This window comes from Choloepus didactylus, chromosome 26, assembly GCF_015220235.1.
Source record: "Choloepus didactylus isolate mChoDid1 chromosome 26, mChoDid1.pri, whole genome shotgun sequence".
Taxonomy (NCBI): domain Eukaryota; kingdom Metazoa; phylum Chordata; class Mammalia; order Pilosa; family Megalonychidae; genus Choloepus; species Choloepus didactylus.
The window spans coordinates 8,332,321-8,351,235 of NC_051332.1; the positions used below are offsets into that span (position 1 = coordinate 8,332,321).

Below are 18,915 nucleotides of genomic sequence, written 5' to 3' on the forward strand. Positions count from 1 at the left end.
AGAGGCAGCTATATAAGGTGGTTAAGGGTACAATACAGGAGTCAATTTGCTGGTTTGCATCTCAATCCTGTCAATTCTACCTGACCCCAAGAGACTCTGAATCTTTCAGTGATTTGGTTTCTTCATTTGTCAAATGGAGGTGTTAATATAACCAGTTTCACAGCATCTTTGCATGCAAAGGGCTTAGAGAGCAGTCAGTAAATTAGCTGTTCATTATTTTTTAAAACTGCTGCCATTGTTACTAGAAAAGTATTTCTTATTTTTAAAATATTGGAACTTTTAATATAACGTATGATGTTGATCTATGTATCAGGAAGCTTTTTAAAAAAATGTATTTGTGAATATTCCTGAGTATCTGTTTTATATATAAATATGACAACTGAGTTTAGCACCTTAAGGGATTCCAAGAGGAATAAGACACACTCTACCACAGAGCTAAGGACACTTTGTAGAGGAAGAGAAATTCATGCATGATACAGGACCTAAAACAAAATAAGAGAATGGGCTAAAAAACTGATCTTTTATGATAGGTAGTATTAGATTATATTTCTAAAGATGTTTGATTTTTTTATATAATATTCTATTCCAAAAATAATGAGTAGTTCAATTAACCCAAGTGTAGCTCCATCAGCTAGAGAATCAAGAGTTCATGCTACCAAGATCAGGAGTTTTTACATGGGAAAATACATGAACTTAACTCTACTTCCAAAGTCTACAGTGCTCATCTAGCTATTTCTGCTCATGAACCAACATAGATACGCTGCACTCATGGACATATATAAGGGGAAACTTAGAGCAGAACTGAAACTTCAGTGTTTATTATATTATGCACCCAATTCATTTTTAAAGTAGTATGTTTATTTCTCACACTAAACATTTTGATGATAAAAAAATAGTCCATAGATATTAACTTCCCAAGTGAACACTGTTCCTATGTGAAGGGACCATGATATGATTATAAAGTTCATATAATTATTAATATACAAAGGAATCTGTCTACCAATTCATTTTTGGAACATGCCAAGCTAACATTGCTCCTGAATTGCACTCCTTGCCCCCATATTTCCACATAGCTGGCTGCTTCAGACCAGCTCAGTCACCCCCTAAGAGAATTCTTTTACCACACTGTCTGCATCTTTTCCCCCTTATTTGCAATCTTATTGGCATGCTAAACTTTTGTCACAAATCTTCCTACTATTAAAATATTTATTAATGCTTTATTTCTCTTCAACAAAAATGACTTATGATGACAGCAGGATTCTTGCATATCTTGTTCACCCACACATTTCCAGAATTTAGAAGAGTTTTGGAAAAATCTTACAAATATATCTGACATATTGTTAGTTGTCCTTTATGTTTGTAGAATAAGTTAATGAAACAAATTATAAACAAAGGCCCATTTACACATCAGTACGTATTAAGCACTCAAATGCTATTGTTACAGAGAGCTCAGATTCCCATGATGTTATTAATCCTACAGAAACTTCCTTAAGCACTCATAACACACTTGGAGAAAACACAACTGGAGAAAATATTGTTTGTGGATATTTTCTTTGTAGTGACATTAAATTGGGATTTAAATGGTTAGGGAATGTATTAATTGGTTCTGAAAGCCAGTGGGCTCTGAAATGAGCCACTATAGTTAATAAAATACATCAATGACATTTTACCTTGATATTTATCTACTGTTATATTTTGATAATGATGTTCAGTGATTGATCCATTTGTAATTTACATTTCTGAGATAATAAAAACAAAATGAGTTTATGCTGTTAATTCCCTCTTATTTCACCCATGCATCTGGTAGCAAGCAAACCAGATGAGTGCATAGCAAAATAAAATATGAGACAGAATCTCAAATATTGAAAGCATATGATAAAATAGTTTGGTATGATGTCAGAAGAATATGTAAAGAAAAGATTGTATGGTCTGGCAATAGAGCCCTCCTTGTATACAAACACCAGGACATGCTGCATAAAATATGATACATTATTTAAGGCCCAGGTGACCTTGCCAGAAACAAGGCACTAGAAACCAAGAAGCAACAGAAAGAGGGTAAACATAAAAGCTGATATTATTGCTTCCTGGGAATTTATCAGTAACTGATAGGATTGGATGCTATCAATCCTGCAGGAAAAAAGGCAAGGCTTGGGACCAGGGAAGGCAGAGAGCTGGGAATAAGATCCTCTCATGCCCACACAGACATAAAAGATGGGACCGTTAAAGCACCACCTTAGTGAAATGCTTGGCTAGGAAAAGCAAAAATAAAAATGGAAAACAAAAACATGGAAACTGACACAGGAGCCAAACAAGGACACTTATTTATATCTTTGGTCTTTGGGTAGCAAAAAATAATCTTTGAAAATTCAGAATGCTAGACCTGTACCTCAGTGACCTCAGAGTTTGAATTTTATGACTTCCATTTTCTAGGCTCCCTACATGGAGAGAAATCAACCAAAAATTTATCCCCAACCAGTGATAAAACAGGGTTAAAGGGACTGAAAACTCCTTTGAGGGGTTGTTTCCATAACCCAGCCACCAGGGATTCTTAAATGTACCATAAAAAATTATGAAACACTCAAGAAAACAGTCTATTTATTATGATTATTCATATGTTTTGCTGCAAAGATATTACTGTTTGATTAGGACATGCTTCCCCAGAGCCTGCTGGTGGTGTTTTAGAATATACTGTACATTTACTCTATTACCTTCCTCAAATTTGAAGAATTCTCAATTCCAATTAGACCTGGTTGCAAGGATTTTGGATAAGGGATTGGAGATGTGTCCAGATGACAGACTATTAAAAAAAGTATACATATAAAATGATGAGTGAAAAAAAATGAATCAAAGACATGGGAAGTGAGGTTCTGGGGGAAAATTATCACAAATCTTCTAAAATAATCAAATAGAATTCCTAGAAATAAAAAGTGAAATAAATTTCAAAGAAAACCTCAGTGGTTGGGAAAAAACATTTTATATGACATTATCTCTTGTAGACCTTAAATAGCACAAACAATTTTACTGATTTCACTCATTTTCCTAGGCCCAAAATCAGTGATTTTATGCCAGTGGATTTAGTTGTTCTATGTGAGTAAAGAACAAGCCTGGATTGGCCTGCTCAGCAAATTCCATTAAATGCTTTCATGGAAGATTTGTCAATTCATTAACTTGGGTTGTTCATCACATAACATTTGTTGAATACTCTACATGCTGGGCACTGTGCTATGCTTGGCACTTAAAAGAATAAAATACCTTTTTTCCTAAAAGTACATAATTTTTCATAATGTTATGTGGTAGTAAGATAGAAAAGTATATATAGGGTATTATTTCACCTGTTTAAATGTAGACATAGAAAGAAGGTTTGGAGACAGTATCTCAAAATGTTTACTGTGATGGCCTATGAACGGGTGGTGAATTTTAGGTAATTTTTTTCCTAAAATCTTTTCCAAGTTTTCTGTACTGAGCATGTTGTAAGACCAACATATATGCTTATTGTCACATAAAGTTATACAGGGAAACCTTACCCTCCAAGGCATGTAAACATGGGCAATATCACATGTATTTGCATTTTTGATTACATAGAGAGGCAATTATGATACACAGAAATGGTATTTGATGGAGTGTTTACTAATTAGATGGCTGTCCTTGGGTTTATATTTTAACATTTCTGGGTCTCAAGTTTCTTTTCTATCAAATAATATGTTGGAATGGATTTCATCATTGTCTTGCAACTCTCCATCTGGACTTTGGGCATGTTTGTGCTATGTGATTTTAAGGTATGCCTACTGTAATAATGTAGCAGAGACATAAATGCCTAATTCTAATACTATACATGTTAGCAATCAATCTTATCTACCTATTTTGCAGATAAGAAACTGGAAAAAAGATAAATGGTAGTTGTCTATAAGATGTACTGAAGAAAACATTTATTATGACTGTATTATTTCTCTCTTAAACACTGGGCAAAATCTACATTGTTATCTAAGTGATTTCATTTAGGATGTAGATAAATATGACTCAAATGTTTCAGCAACCAAAAAATTCTCCTTGTGTTTTATCTTTCTCCATAGGCAATACAGGCTGGGTCTATGCTAAAGATGCCAAATTTCACAGTTGTGACAGAATTTATTCTACTAGCGTTGACTAGTCACCAGGAGCTACAGGTTCTCTTTTTTGTGGTGTTCCTCATAGTTTACCTGGTCACTCAGTTAGGGAACATTGGTATGATCATTTTGATCAGCATCAGTTCCCAGCTCCAGAGCCCCATGTAGTTTTTCTTGAGCCATTTGTCTTTTGAAGATGTGTGGTTCTCATCCAATATCACCCCCAAAATGCTGGAAAACTTATTATCTGAGACAAAAACCATTTCCTATGTGGGATGTTTGGTGCAAAGTTACTTTTTCATTGCCCTTGTCCACGTGGAAGTCGACATCTTGGCAGTGATGGCCTTTAATTGCTACATGGCTATCTGCCACCCTTTGCTTTTTGGCAGCAAAATGTCTAGGGCTGTCTGTGTTTGACTCATCTCTGTACCTTATGTCTATGGATTCTCTGTTAGGCTAATATGCACACTGTGGATGCACACCTTGTACTTTTGTGGGAATTTTGAAATCAACCACTTCTATTGTGCAGACCTCCTCTCATCAAGATTGCCTGTGGGGGAGTCCATATCAAAGAATGCACAATGATTGTCATTGCTGGGATTAATTTCACATATTCCCTTTCAGTAGTCCTCATCTCTTACACCCTCATTGTAGTAGCTGTGCTATGCATGCGCTCTGCTGATGGGAGGAAGAAAGTCTTTCCCACCTGTGGGTCCCACTTAACAGCTGTTACCATGTTTTATGGGACCCTCATCTTCATGTATCTGAGGCAGCCCACTGAGGAATCTGTGGAGCAGGGGAAAATGGTGGCCATGTTTTATACCATGGTGATTCCCATGCTGAACCCCATGATCTACAGTCTGAGGCACAAGGATGTAAAAGAAGCTATGAACAAAGTGTTCAGCAAAACATGTTTAACAAAACAAAACTGAGTTAATTGTGTCTTCTCTGCTTCAAACCTATTTGTTGGTCCACACATTATTGCGAAGATCATAGGGAAGTTAATCTAAAGACTTGTGTTTTGAAAGAAAGAGAGAAAGATTCAAATTAGGGGTAAAAACAGTAGATTGACCCATTCCTGCTGATGTAAGTAGTGAGGATTAATTGATATGGCATAATTGAAAGTTGTTAAAATGGGAAAATTTGAGTTGCATAAATGTTATTACAATAGAAAGTTGAAAAAAGGATAATCAAAAAGTTTCAAATACTTAGCTAAAATAAAAAGAAGTTTTCTTATTCAAAAAGTCAGTGGATGAATTTTAGAAATAGTTATTCACTTGCCTATTTAGAGTTCAATTTGTGGTGGAAAAAAATAACAACATATATAATTCTGTTTCATAACATGATATAAAAAATTATAGTTTCAGTAATAGCTATGAAATTCTTTAATGCTTCTTTCATTGTGGGAAGTTGCAGAACTCTTCAGAGATTTCTACTTTTAAAATATAAAAACTTATACATTCAACTATTTTTCCACATCTTGGGGTTTCCATACAATCCATCCAAAGTATACAATCAATGGTTTTCAGTATAATCACTTAGTTGTTATTCATCACTACAACCAATTATAGAATATTTCTATTACTCAACAAAACAAGACAAAACAAAACACACACCTTATCCCCTCTATTACTGACCCCTAACACCTAGCATTGTTGTGGTACATTTGGTTTTTGTTTTGTTTTGTTTTTGATGGCAGTTTTTGTGGCAAATTTAATAGAATATAACAATCACTCAATTCAGAAAAGCAAAAAGTTGCAGGCACAAAAATCTTTACAGGGTTACTGCTATTCACAATGAACAACTCACGGTATGACCGAGTTGGCAGCTCATTAAAAAAAAAAAAGAAAATCACCCCAACTATAATATTTTCTTTCTTGTCCATTATTTCCTTAACAGAAAAAGTTATAAAACTGGGGAGGGGAGGCATGTTATCTCTGCAGGCTGACTCAATTGCAGAGGAGCCATGAATGATAATGACGACTCAAAAGCTCCGAGTTTTACTCTTGAATCAGGTAAAGAGTAAATGACAATACAATAACAAATTTTGTTTACAGCAAAATCATATTACAGCATTAAATTATTACAGTGCAGAGGTTATAATTCACTTTAGAATATTCTAAGCCCAAATACCAGACTAAAATCACCCAATTGCTCACAGACCTGAAGAATTAGTACAAGCAGTTGTCGTCTTAATAATAAAATCCCAAATTGGTAAGGCTTTTCTGGCAGTGAGTCTTTGACACTGAAAGCTTCCTCTCCTGAGAGCGGAACATTCTGCTCAGCAAGGACCCGTGCCACCCTTACTTTGAGTCTTTTTCATTCTTTTCATTTAAAAGGACGGAATGGATCTCAAGCTTTTACAGTTCTTCCATCGGGTCAACTTTCTGGTGCATATGCAGAATAATGTCACAGCCACCCACAACCTCGCCATTGAGCTACACCCGCGGGATGGTGGGCCAGTAGGAATAATCTTTAATGCCTTGCGGGAGCTCGGGGTCGTCCAGCGCGCTGTACGCCGCGTATTCGCTGACGCCCTGCGGCCGCAGGATCTGCACCGTGGCGTGGCTGAAGCCGCACTGGGGCTGCTCAGGCGTCCCCTTGAGGAAGCCCACCGCCTTGTCCTTCCTCACCACCGAGTCCGGTTGCTCCCCCGAGCCGCTGCCGCCGCCAATGCCCGAGCCCGCCGCCCGCACGCCCGGGCCCTGCCGGCCGCAGCCGCGTCCCCAGGGAGCCGCTCATCAGTTGGTCCCGGACCTGCGCCCTCTACCCACTGTTTTTCCCCGCCGGCGCTGGCCGGGCCCGCCTTCCGGATGCCCTCATTGGGTCTGCCAGAGCTGCTGTCCAGGATTGGAGAACATTGGCCCGCAACGACACGATTCTGCCAATGATGTCATTCGTCCCGCACTGGCCCTTTTATTATTACTGACGAAAAAAAAATTTAAGGATTACTGTTAACTATGGTCCATAGTTTGCAACAGGTGCATATTTTTCCATATACCACTGTATTATTAACTCCTTGTAATTCTGACATATATTTGTTCTAGTTCACAAAAGAATAATTTTTATATTTCTAATAGCAGTCACAGTCATCGTCCACCACCGGGTTCACTGTGTCATACTGCCCTAGATTTACCTCTAGATTTCCTTCTTGTGACACACATGACTCTAAACTTCCCCTTTCAAAACCAATCACACACATAATTCAATACGGTTAAATTGCACACACCAAATTGTGTTACCAACACTGCTCATTCCATTTCCAAACATTTAAATTAAACCTAATTAAAAATCCTGTACACATTAAACATCTACTCCCCATTCTCTACCTTCATTCTGTCTCCTAGTAAGCTATATTCTATACTTTAACTCTATGAATTTAATATAATTAGTTCACATTAGTGAGCTCATACAATATTTGTCCTTTTCTGTTTGATTTACTTCACTGAACATAATATCCTCCAGGTTCATCCATGCTGTCACATACTTCAGGAATTCAGTCTTTCTTATTGCTGAATCATATTCAATCATATGTATATACCGCATTTTGCTTATCCATTCGTATGTTGATGGACGCTTGGGTTGTTTCCATCTTTCGGCAATTGTGAATAATGCCGCTATGAACATCAGTGTGCAAGTGTCTGTTCATGTCCCTGATTTCTGTTCTTTTGTGTTTTTTACCTAGTAGTGGGATCGTCATATCATAGGGTAGTTCTGTACTTAGCTTCATGAGGAAACGCCAAACTGTCTTCCACAACAGGTGACCCATTCTAAATTCCCACCAGCAGTGAACAGGTGTTCCTATATCTTCATATTCACTTCAACATTTGTAGATTTCTGTTTTTTTACAGTGACCAAACTAGTAAGTGTAAAATGACAACTCGTGGTTTTGACTTGCATTTCCATAATAGCTAGTTAAGTTGGGCATCTTCTCATGTGCTTTTTCACCATTTGTATTTCCTCTTTTGAAATGTCTTTACATGTCTTTTAACCATTTTTAAATTGGATTGTCTTTTTACTGTTCGGTTGTAGGATGTTTTTATATTTTTTGGATATCAAACATTTATCCAATGTGTGGTTTCCAAATATATTCTCCAACTGAGTAGACTGTTTTTTCACCTTTTCAACAAATTCCTTTGAAGTACACAAGTATTCATTATGAGGAGATCTCATTTACCTATTTTTTTTCTTTCATTGCCTGTGCTTTGGGAGTAAGTTCTAAGAAAGCACTGCCTAACACTAGATCTTGTAACTATTTCCATACATTTTCTTCTAGGAGTTTTATGGTACTGTCTCATATTTAGGTTTTAATCAATTTTGAGTTAATTTTTGTATAGTTTGTGAGATAGGGTCTCTCTCTCATTCCTTTAGACATGGATATCAAGTTCTCCTAGCACCATTTATTGAAGACTGTTCTCTCTCTGTTGAGTGGATTTGGGAAACTTGTAAAAATAAGGTGACCATAGATCTGAGCCTCAATTTCTGAACACTCAATACAATTCCATTGATCAACATGTCCACCTTCAGGTCAGTAGCAAGTTGTTTTGACAACTGTACCTTTTTAATATGCTTTCAAGTCAGGAGGTATGAGTCCTCAAATGTTAATCTTTGTTTTCAAGATACTTTTGCCTGTTTGAAACCCACTAAGCTTCCAGTTTAATTTGATAGTTGGCTTTTCTATTTCTGCAAAGTGAGCTGTTAGGATTTTGATTGGTATTGCTTTGAACCTGTAGATCAACCTGGGTAGAACTGACAACATAATGACATCTAGCCTTCCAATCCATGAACACAGAATGTCCTTCAATTTATTTAGCTCTTCTTTGATTTTTTTAGCAATGTTTTATAGTTTTCTCAGTAATCTTCTACATTCTTGTTTAAGTTTATGCCTAGGTATTTGATTCTTTTAGATGTTATTGTAAATGGAATTCTATCTTGATTTATTTGTCAAATAGCTAACTACTAGGGTATAGAAACACTACCGTTTATCCTGTATTCCATCATATTGCTGAATACTTTTTATTAGCTTTTGTAGCATTGTTGTACATTTTTAAGGAATTTCTAAATATAGGATCATGTCGTCTGTAAACAGTGAAAGTTTTACTTACTTCTCCCATTCCAATTTGGGTGCCTTTTATTTCTTTTTCTTGCCTAATTGTTCCAGCTGCAACATCAAGCCCAATGTTGAATAATAGTTGTGGAAGTTGGCATTCTTATCTTATTCCCAGTCTTAGAGAGGAAAGCTTTAAGTCTGTCACGATTTAGTAGGATGTTAGTTGTGTGTTTTCCATATATGCCCTTTCTTCATTTTAAGGAAGTTACCTTTCATTGCTACCTTTCAAAATGCTTTTATTTCTAAGTGTGGTATATCACATTAATTGATTTTCTCATCTTGAGCCACTGTTGCATAAATGGAATAAAACCCACTTGGTCATGGTATATAATTCTCTTAATGTGCAGTTGGATTGATTTGCAAATATTTTGTTGAGGATTTTTGCATCTACATTCATTGGAAAGGTTGGTGTGTAATTTTCTTTTCTTACAGTATCTTTATCAGGCTTTGGTATTAGGATGATGTGGGCTTCATATAATAACTTAGATAGTATTCCCTCCCCTTCAATTTTTTGGATGAGTTTGAGCAGGATTGGTACTAATTCTTCTTGGAATGATTGGTAGAATTCAGCTGTGAAGCTGTCTGGTTCTGTGTTTTTATTGTTGGGAGGTTTTTTGGTGACAGACTCAATCCCTTTACTTGTGATTGGTTTGTTGGGGTATTATATTTCTTATTGAGTCAGTGTAGGTGGTTCCTGTGTTTCTAGGAAGTTGTCCATTTTATCTGAATTCTCTACTCATAAGGCTTTTGAAGGAGATGCCAAAGCCTTCAATGATTTCCTTTTTAACCTACGTGTTTCCCTACCAGTATATGATGGCTCTTCTCCACCCTTTCATTATCAGTGTCTTTCCATTAAAAATTGATTCCATTTTGATACTTTATCCATATCTATGCATTCATATATGTGTGTATGTATATTTGCTTATAACCTTTCCAAATTTTATCACTAATTTGAAATTATGATATGAATTTCCTTAATAGGTCCTTTGCCTTGCCTATTTTCAATTTGGGGTGCTTATTTTGTTTTTTCTCTTTTTCATTTAAGACCTCTTTCTTGAAGATACAAGATATGTGTGCTTATAAAATTAAATTTTATGATTTAATTTTTCATTGTATATTTTAAATGCCACTATTTATTATTTTTAAATATTATCAAGCTATATTTCACTTTATTGTTTCTTTCTTTGGTCTGACAATTAATTTATTCCCTCCTATGATCTATTTGGTATTTACCTATATTATCAAATTGTTTTATGGTTTCACTGCTCAGTTTTTTATTGTGAACTATTTACAACATGCAACCCAAAGTAGAAAATAACATAAAGACCACCTGTGTGAAAGAACTAATTATTACTATGTCTTCACTCAATGCCACATTCTTACAGATTTTTTTGAAAGTTAAAAGATATGAAAGTAGAGTCCACTTTGGCTGATTCTATTTCTTTACCCATTTCCTGCAGTAAACTTGATTAAGAATTTAATGTTCTTAAGCCTGTGTAAAATTATATCATTTGTTAGGTGTTTATCTATAAATATATTTATACAGTATTATTTGCATGATTTGAAACCTGATATAAATGAAATAAATTTAAGTATCCATTATAACTTGTTTATCCTCCATTGAACATTTTAGTTTTATTCATGCTGAAATATTCTATGCCAACATATAAATATGCTATATTTATCCATTCTACTATTTATGAAAAATTACATTATTTCTAGTTCCTTGATAATAAGAAAATACAGCAATAAAAATCTTCATGAATTCTGCATTGATAATTGATACCCCTGCAAGATTGCCTCTCAGGTAAATACTTTACTGTAGTTTCTGAGTCTAATGATGTGAGCACCTTAATTTACTATATATTGACAAATTGCTCTATCAGTTTGCAATAGTGTGGGAGAGCTCCCTTTACTCCACATTCTTGCCTATATAATATAATGCCATTTTCAAAATATTTGTTAATCTGATCGATGTAAAATGTATTTTCATTTCTGCTTAAGTTTTTGGATCCTTCATTGCAAATGATGTTAAATATTTTAAATGTCTATGTTAATTCAAAATTTCTCTTCTTTCAGTTGGATAACCATATTCATTGACCACATTTAATCTGATTGTTTTATATTTTATTTTTATCCATTCCCAATAGCTCCTTATGTACTCTGTAGTAGGTAGGCATCTTTTGATGTTATATGCAAAGCAAATTTATATTTCATTTTGGGGTATAAAATATTTACAGGTGCAGATGACTTTCATTTAAAGGTAGATCAAATTTACCAATCTTCTCTCTATGGTTTCTCTTTGTTTATCTTTACAGAAAATATTTCCTATTAAAATATTCTCTTTCTTGTTCCCAATATTTTAAAATTTTGTTTTCTCCTCTTTAAGTCTTTATTGTTTCTTGACTTGTAAGTGGTTCAAAACAAAGCTTAATTTTCTTTTTTAATGAAAATGTATTTCCATTGATTGAATAATCCATAGTATTCTCAGGACACTTTTAATGCTAACACTGTCATATATCAAATTTTCATTGGTTTGTTTCTGGTTTCTTTATTCTAAGGCCAGTTTATCAGTCCCTGCATCAATACAATCTGTTTTAATATGATAGCTTCATTATAAATCTATCACTCATGATCTGGAAGTCTGAAACAATGTATTATTTTTTTGAAGGATATCTGAGAGAAGTTGACTTTAAAATGATTATTGATACTCCCTGTGTCCCCCTATTATTGACCCATGATTGTGACAAGGCACATTTGTTACTGTTGATGAAGGAATTTTAAAACATTACTGTCAACTATACTCCATAGTTTGCAATAGGTAATATTTTCCCTATCAACCATTCTATTATTAATTCCTTGTAATAACATCATATATTTGATCTAGTTTGTGAAATAACTTTTTGATATTTAAACAGTTAATCCCAGTCATCTTCCACAAGATTCACTGTGTTATCCATTCCCGTGTTTTAACCACCACTTTTCCTTGTAGTGACATAGATGACTCTAAATTTCAGGATCATAACTCTTTTATAAACTTTTTGATTACATGTAATGCTCAACATATACATCTACTCCAAACTTTAGCCTATTTGTAAATATGGATCTGTAAATTGGGTGAGGGATATTTGCATGTTCTGTCTTTCTCAGAAAATGTACAGGGTCTGTCAGTCTATGGTTTTGACTTAGTGTGGCAATTCTTATAGTCTTAGTAACTTCTATCTCTGTTTGATAAGAGGAAATAGGAAGAAATCAACAATATGATGTACCTTGTCATAGGGGCATTTGATTTTCTAATTTGTCAGACTGACCAGTGAAGATGTAGTTATTTCTTAGCCTCCCCAAAGGACACAGAAATGGGAAAATTTATGCCCAAATTACTAAACTTCAGAACCTCATCCCTGAGGAATCCATCAAAAAAATCACCCATGACATATCATTATGCCTCCCTCTGGATGTGTTTACTAAAGTCACATTTTAATGAGCAGAATCCTAATTTATTAGTTAATCATTAGATGCATATAGTACATTTTAATAAATGCAAAACCTGCTATGCTCATTTGTATATCAGTATCAATTTTACAGCATTTATAAAGGTGCTCCTGTCTTCAAAAACATAAAGCATTTTCCATAACACTGCTTGACATGCCTTCAGCTGGAATGGTATTCCCTCTGCATGACAACTTTCTTTTCCTCCTTCTTGACCTTTGCCTCCTTCTTTAGATTTTCCGTTTATTTTACTGAAGTGTATATGCTCTAAAGACAGAAATAATATTAGTTTCATCTTGGTATCTCCTGTAGAGATCTGCACAAAATTTTAGGTACTGAATAATATTTAATGAAGAGATCATGAATGGGTAATTAAACAGTGATAGTGGATAGAGGGTTATAAACACAATTGCCTTTCACATAAAAAGTGTTTATCTCATGATGACCTAAGATCATTTCTTCTTATCTTTTAAATGCAAGATACAGAGAATCCCTTGTTAGACTCTGGGATCTACTTCAAGATTAGTTTAAATTAAATTAATTCAAGTGGATTTATCAACATAGGGATGCAAGGCAGGCTACAAAGGATGGAGAGTAAGATTTAAATGATATTAGATGGAAAAGTTTTAGAGGACACTTCAGATTCCACTCCCTACACCTTCCATGTCCCTCCCTGAGTAGGGTGAAAAAAGTTTTGTGACATCATTGAAATGGTCATAGCAGCAGCCTTGCTTGAATCCAAAATGTTCTCTTCTTCTCTAAATGACAAAGGGTAGACATTCTCTGAAAAGGGAAAGAGGGAGCAATAGTTCATCTAGCTGTTCTGCTGTGTCTGAGAGATTTCAAGTGAAAGAAAGGAGCAGAAAAGTATATGCATAAGCCACATTCTCAACTTCAAGTTTAGCTGTAACACTGGTAGTAATTTTGTAATAACTGACTCCTATGTGTATTCTTCTATTATTTCAGGGTTCCAGAGGAGTTGTCATTTGATGGCTCCTTTACATTCCAACAATGGTGAGCTCATAAATATTCCAAACTTAAACAAAAACAATAATTGCCATTATAATAATTATTTTACTGTTGCTACTGCTGCCATTGTTATTGAGTAACTACTACATGCTGCTTTGGCCTGGGTCTGGAAAATGGCATTAAACAGCATTCCACTCAGATGGGTTACCTGAAGAGGGTTTAATGAAAAGATATAGAATGGAGCAAAGTTAAGGAAATAAGCCAAAGAATTTGAAGCACCTGGAGGTTAAATGCAGAAAGCAATTTCCACCACTGGGACTGAAGGAAGACAGAAAGTGGGTTCCTCACTATAGCCCCATGACAGCTGGAATAAGGAAGAAAGACCTTTGCCACCTACTTCACTAACATATACCTGGACACAAGTTCACATTGCAGGGCTGGTCATTTTAACATCTTCATAATGAAGCCTGAAGACAATGAGAAAGATATTGAGCTCCTCTCCTTTCCTTCCCACCTCTGAAATACTGTTGGTGTCTCCCATTGGCAAAATCAGTTAGAAACTAGTCACCAAAGAGCCCTTTTGTTCTGGCTCATAGTTGTTAAACTCCAAGTGCACAAAGCAAAAAAGAAAAGAATAGATATCAGATCTGGGCTGGAATTAGAAGGTGCAAGGGGAGAATCACCAAAACACCTGAATTATAAATAAATACACCAATGGATAATATTTAAATTAAAGGATATGTTACAAGGTTCAGAATCAGTAAATGACTAGTCAAGTTTACCAAAAAGTTAATTGATTTTGTGATGGAATTTCAGAATCCAATATTGTCCACATATGCCTTACAATATTTCTTACATGTTGTAAACCAAAGCACGTGATATTTCCCAAGTCAAAAATTTAAAAAAAAATGTGAAAGCTTAAATTAAAATAAATAAGGAATCCTAGTGCCTCACCATTCTTAGGAGATTTAATTCCCTAATGATATTGGAGAATGGGTAAAAATCATGTCCTCAATGCACTTGAGATTCTCAGAAGAATAAAAGGTAATAGGTGTTCTTCAGAGTAAGAAAACCTTTCTGCTGGAAATAATTGATCCATAGGGATTTGTCCCTATATGAAAAATTGGTTATAAATGCTAAAGGTTCTTCTAGTCTATGACAGCTCTGGGAAATTACTCTCTCAGGTAGGAATAGACATATTTTAGATTTTATTATCTAGATTAAACCTTTTAACTAGTAAAGATGAAACAAAAGCCTGAAATTCATATTCTGATGAATTAGTAAATGCCTCTGTTATATTGAGTAGCTAATTATGCCCCATTTTCAGAGTACAGTTATTTATAAATGTACAATGGAGGACATTACATAATGGGAAGGAAAATAGACCTAAGAGAACATTCATTCCATCCACAATAATTTACCACCTACAATTGGGAAAGCACTGTTCTAGGTGCTGCTGAGGCTGAAACTAGTGTAGACAAAATCCTTGTCTCTAATGAGCTCATATTTTGATGCTGAATCTTGTTCTGGACTAGACCTGACTCTGTCATTATGTAATAATAGTAGCTACAACTTACTAAAGAATACCACACGGCATGCATATTTATGAAGTTTTATCTGAATTAATCCCTTCCATGAAGCAAGTTGCTATTTTTAACTACATGTTATGGATGAGTAAACTGAATCAAAGGGATTAATAATGTGTCCAAAGCTCAGAGGTAGAAACTAGAGGAATTGGGATTCCCAACCAGGGATTCTGGCTTCAGAATATTTCCCAATAAGTGCTACACTCTGCTAACTCTCAATAATTAAGCATTCTTATTCTACATTCATTCATGAGCACAAATAAGGGGATGGTATCCAATAACTTCTCTGATTTCTTCTGATTCAACAAGGCTACTGTTTTAAATTATGAGCATACTATTGTGTAATGTGCTTTAACCATTTCAGGATGCATTGAACATTTCTGGGTTACTCAGTGTGTCTATCTATCTATCCATCCAATGATTTGTTGATTTGACTAAAATTAATTAAAATTTATCCCAGGAGTATGTCTTCTCTAAATTTCTTTTTTCCCTTCAACTTAACCCATGACTACATTTAAAGGAGACACCACCCTTGTTAAAGCTGAAGACGAATCTTCGAGACTCTTTGGGACACTGAGCATTTGCAACAAGCACTCAGATGACAGAGCCCCACGGTGAAGGTGAATATTTGGAGTAAAAAGTCTCCACAGAGCCATATATGTCCACCTACAAATGCTTCTCTCTAAATTTTCCTTGATCAGACCATACAGGATGTTGTGTTGTGCTCCTTTAAATGAAAGTTATTACCATAAGCTGCTCAGTTAAATTATCTGGAAAGTTCATTTTTTTGTCTTACCTCAGTTTCTCACAATCAAGAATCAATAAATGGGGATAGTAAGTATTTTAACTTTTGATTAATGTTTCAATAAATATAGGTGTAAAAAATACCAAGGACATCTGTCTGTCTTTGTGTCATATTATGCTAAGTGACATGAGCAAGGTGGCATTTTATATAAATCATGAGACATAAAGAGCAGAGAAGGAGAAATTTTCTATGACTTCATTCTGTAAAAAATGGTTATTTGCCTATTTGACAATTGCAATGATAAAATTCAGTTTGAAATTCTGAGTTTTCAAAAAGTAAAATGCAAAATAATTATGAATCTATTGACTTATTTAGCATGACTTGCATATTATTTTAGTCAAAAGGTCCAAAGACCTCATGTACAGAATAGGGTAATTAAATGGACAATACAATTTGGGTGATGAATTTACAGCATTCCATACAAAGTGACCTGTTTCCAAACTTGCCACTGAATCTGTTTTTAAAAATGTACATAACCTTATATGCCACTGAAGGAGGATGGAGATGTTTCCTTGATGATCTCTCTGCTTTCATCCTGGCTAAATGTAGGGTGATGTACTTCAGGATGTCTTAAATACCATCTAGATTGTTCAGTTAATGTAACTATTATTTGCCTATTACCATTGTCCATGTTTTAAATAACTTAAGTTGAATTCATATTATAGTGTTTTTAATAATTTGCAAGGAGGTGTGTTGAGGTAATTACAAGAGGTCATTTTGATCTGGGGCAATGTTTCCCAATCTTTTTATTCTGTTGCATCCCAGAAGAGAGCCTTTTATACCTTATTTTTTCCCTAATCACCCCTTCGTCCCCCATGAAAATTATACCTGTCTCTAAATAAATAGAAATCTCTCTATAGATACGTAGAGATGTAGATAAACATACACATGTAAATATTTGTTTATAGACTGTGTTTATAAACAAATTTGTGCTTTACATATAAGAATGGTAAGATCTGTTTTGGTTCCAAAGTACCAATTTTTGCCTTTTCAGGTACACACAGAATATAATACAAAGCTGAGGAAATCCTGACCTGTATCTTAAAAATTAAGTAAAATTTGGTAATTAGAGGGCCAACTGAGGTAGACAAGATTGGAAAAATGGACAGCATTGCAGGGTGAGGGAGGAGCTTGAAGATGTTCCAAATGGCAAGAAAGGAGATGCAGTTCTACAAGCATGTTTACCATATATCAGATTCAGTTATGCCCAGGTCTTATTCAGCTGCTCATAGCATAGGCAAGTTTCAAGACTAATACTTTACATACTCCATCAAAAGCTATGCCATAAAACAAAGGTTTGAAATTTCAATGAAAAAAGACAAGCAAAATTTTCATGCCCCTGTCCAAAGAAATTGTAAATGGACAAATAGAAAGAGTCCCAGAAATGGTGCCATTAAAAATGAACGTAAGACTGTCTTTACACTTAAGGAGCTCTATATCAATTTAGATGTTTAAATTATAAATCATATGCTTAACAGGCTATTTCTTACATCACATATAATTACAAGTTTGACAGAAGAGGAAGAAGTATCCAATGACATGGGAAATAGATAAATGACAACATACCAATGAATTTTATTTCCTTTTCTTTAGACCTAATTAGAAGCCAAGCAAATACAATGTTAAAGAAAAACCACACATCTGTGACTGAGTTTATTCTCCTGGGATTGACAGATGAAGCTGAGTTGCAACATGTCCTTTTTGTGGTATTCCTAGTGATATATCTTATCACAGTAATAGGCAATATGACCATGATTTTGTTAATCAGAAGTGACTCAAAACTTGACACTCCAATGTATTTCTTCCTCAGTCACCTCTCCTTGGTAGATGTCTGTTACTCCACCACTGTCACTCCTCAGATGCTAGTTAATTTCTTATCCAAGGGAAAAACCATTTCCTTCATTGGTTGCTTTATACAATACCACTTTTTCATTGCCCTGGGGATCACTGACTATTATATGCTTACAGTAATGGCTTATGACCGCTATGTTGCCATCTGTAAACCCTTGTTATATGGGAGTAAAATGTCCAGATGTACCTGCTTCTCTCTGGTTGCTGCTCCCTATATTTATGGCTTTGTCAATGGTCTGGCCCAGACCATCCTGATGCTTCATCTGTCCTTCTGTGGACCCAATGAGATCAACCACTTTTACTGTGCAGACCCGCCCCTCCTAGTCCTTGCCTGCTCAGATACCTATGTCAATGAAACTGCCATGTTTGTGGGGGCTGGTTTCAACCTCACCTGTTCTCTCACCATTATCCTAATATCTTATATTTTCATCTTCACAGCTATCCTAGGCATCTGCTCAGCTGAAGGGAGGTGCAAAGCCTTCTCCACCTGTGGGTCCCATCTGATGTCTGTCTCGATTTTTTATGGAACTCTGTTCTGCATGTATTTGAGGCCCCCTTCTAAGACATCTGTAGAGGAAGGGAAAATTGTAGATGTTTTTTATATCTTTGTGAGTCCTATGTTAAATCCTTTTATCTATAGCTTGAGAAACAAAGATGTGAAAAGAGCAATAAGGGAATATATTCAAAAGAAATTGGTTGCTAAATAATACACATTTTTTTTGGATGAGGAAGGTACATAATGTATCATCATTATCTGAGGTATTACTTAGCACCCTAAATTACAATTCACTTTGTATATTTGAGTAGTTTTTGTCTTTATTAATTCTCTTACGGAAGCTGGAAGAATGCATCACATTATTTGGTTGAATACATCATCACAATGAATTAAATCATACTTACACGTATTGAAAATGAGAGACAAACCATAATGTACTGTTATTGGCCTACATCAAAAAAAGAATAAGTGATTCATCTTTGATACTTACACTTGTGCAAATTTAT

General features: G+C 35.0%; 2 pseudogenes; one reads left to right on the forward strand and one right to left on the reverse strand.

Moving 5' to 3' along the window:
- Positions 1–4,088: 4,088 nt before the first annotated feature.
- On the forward strand, positions 4,089–18,620 carry LOC119520823 (annotated as a pseudogene).
- Positions 6,407–7,803, reverse strand: LOC119520842 (annotated as a pseudogene).
- Positions 18,621–18,915: the final 295 nt, after the last annotated feature.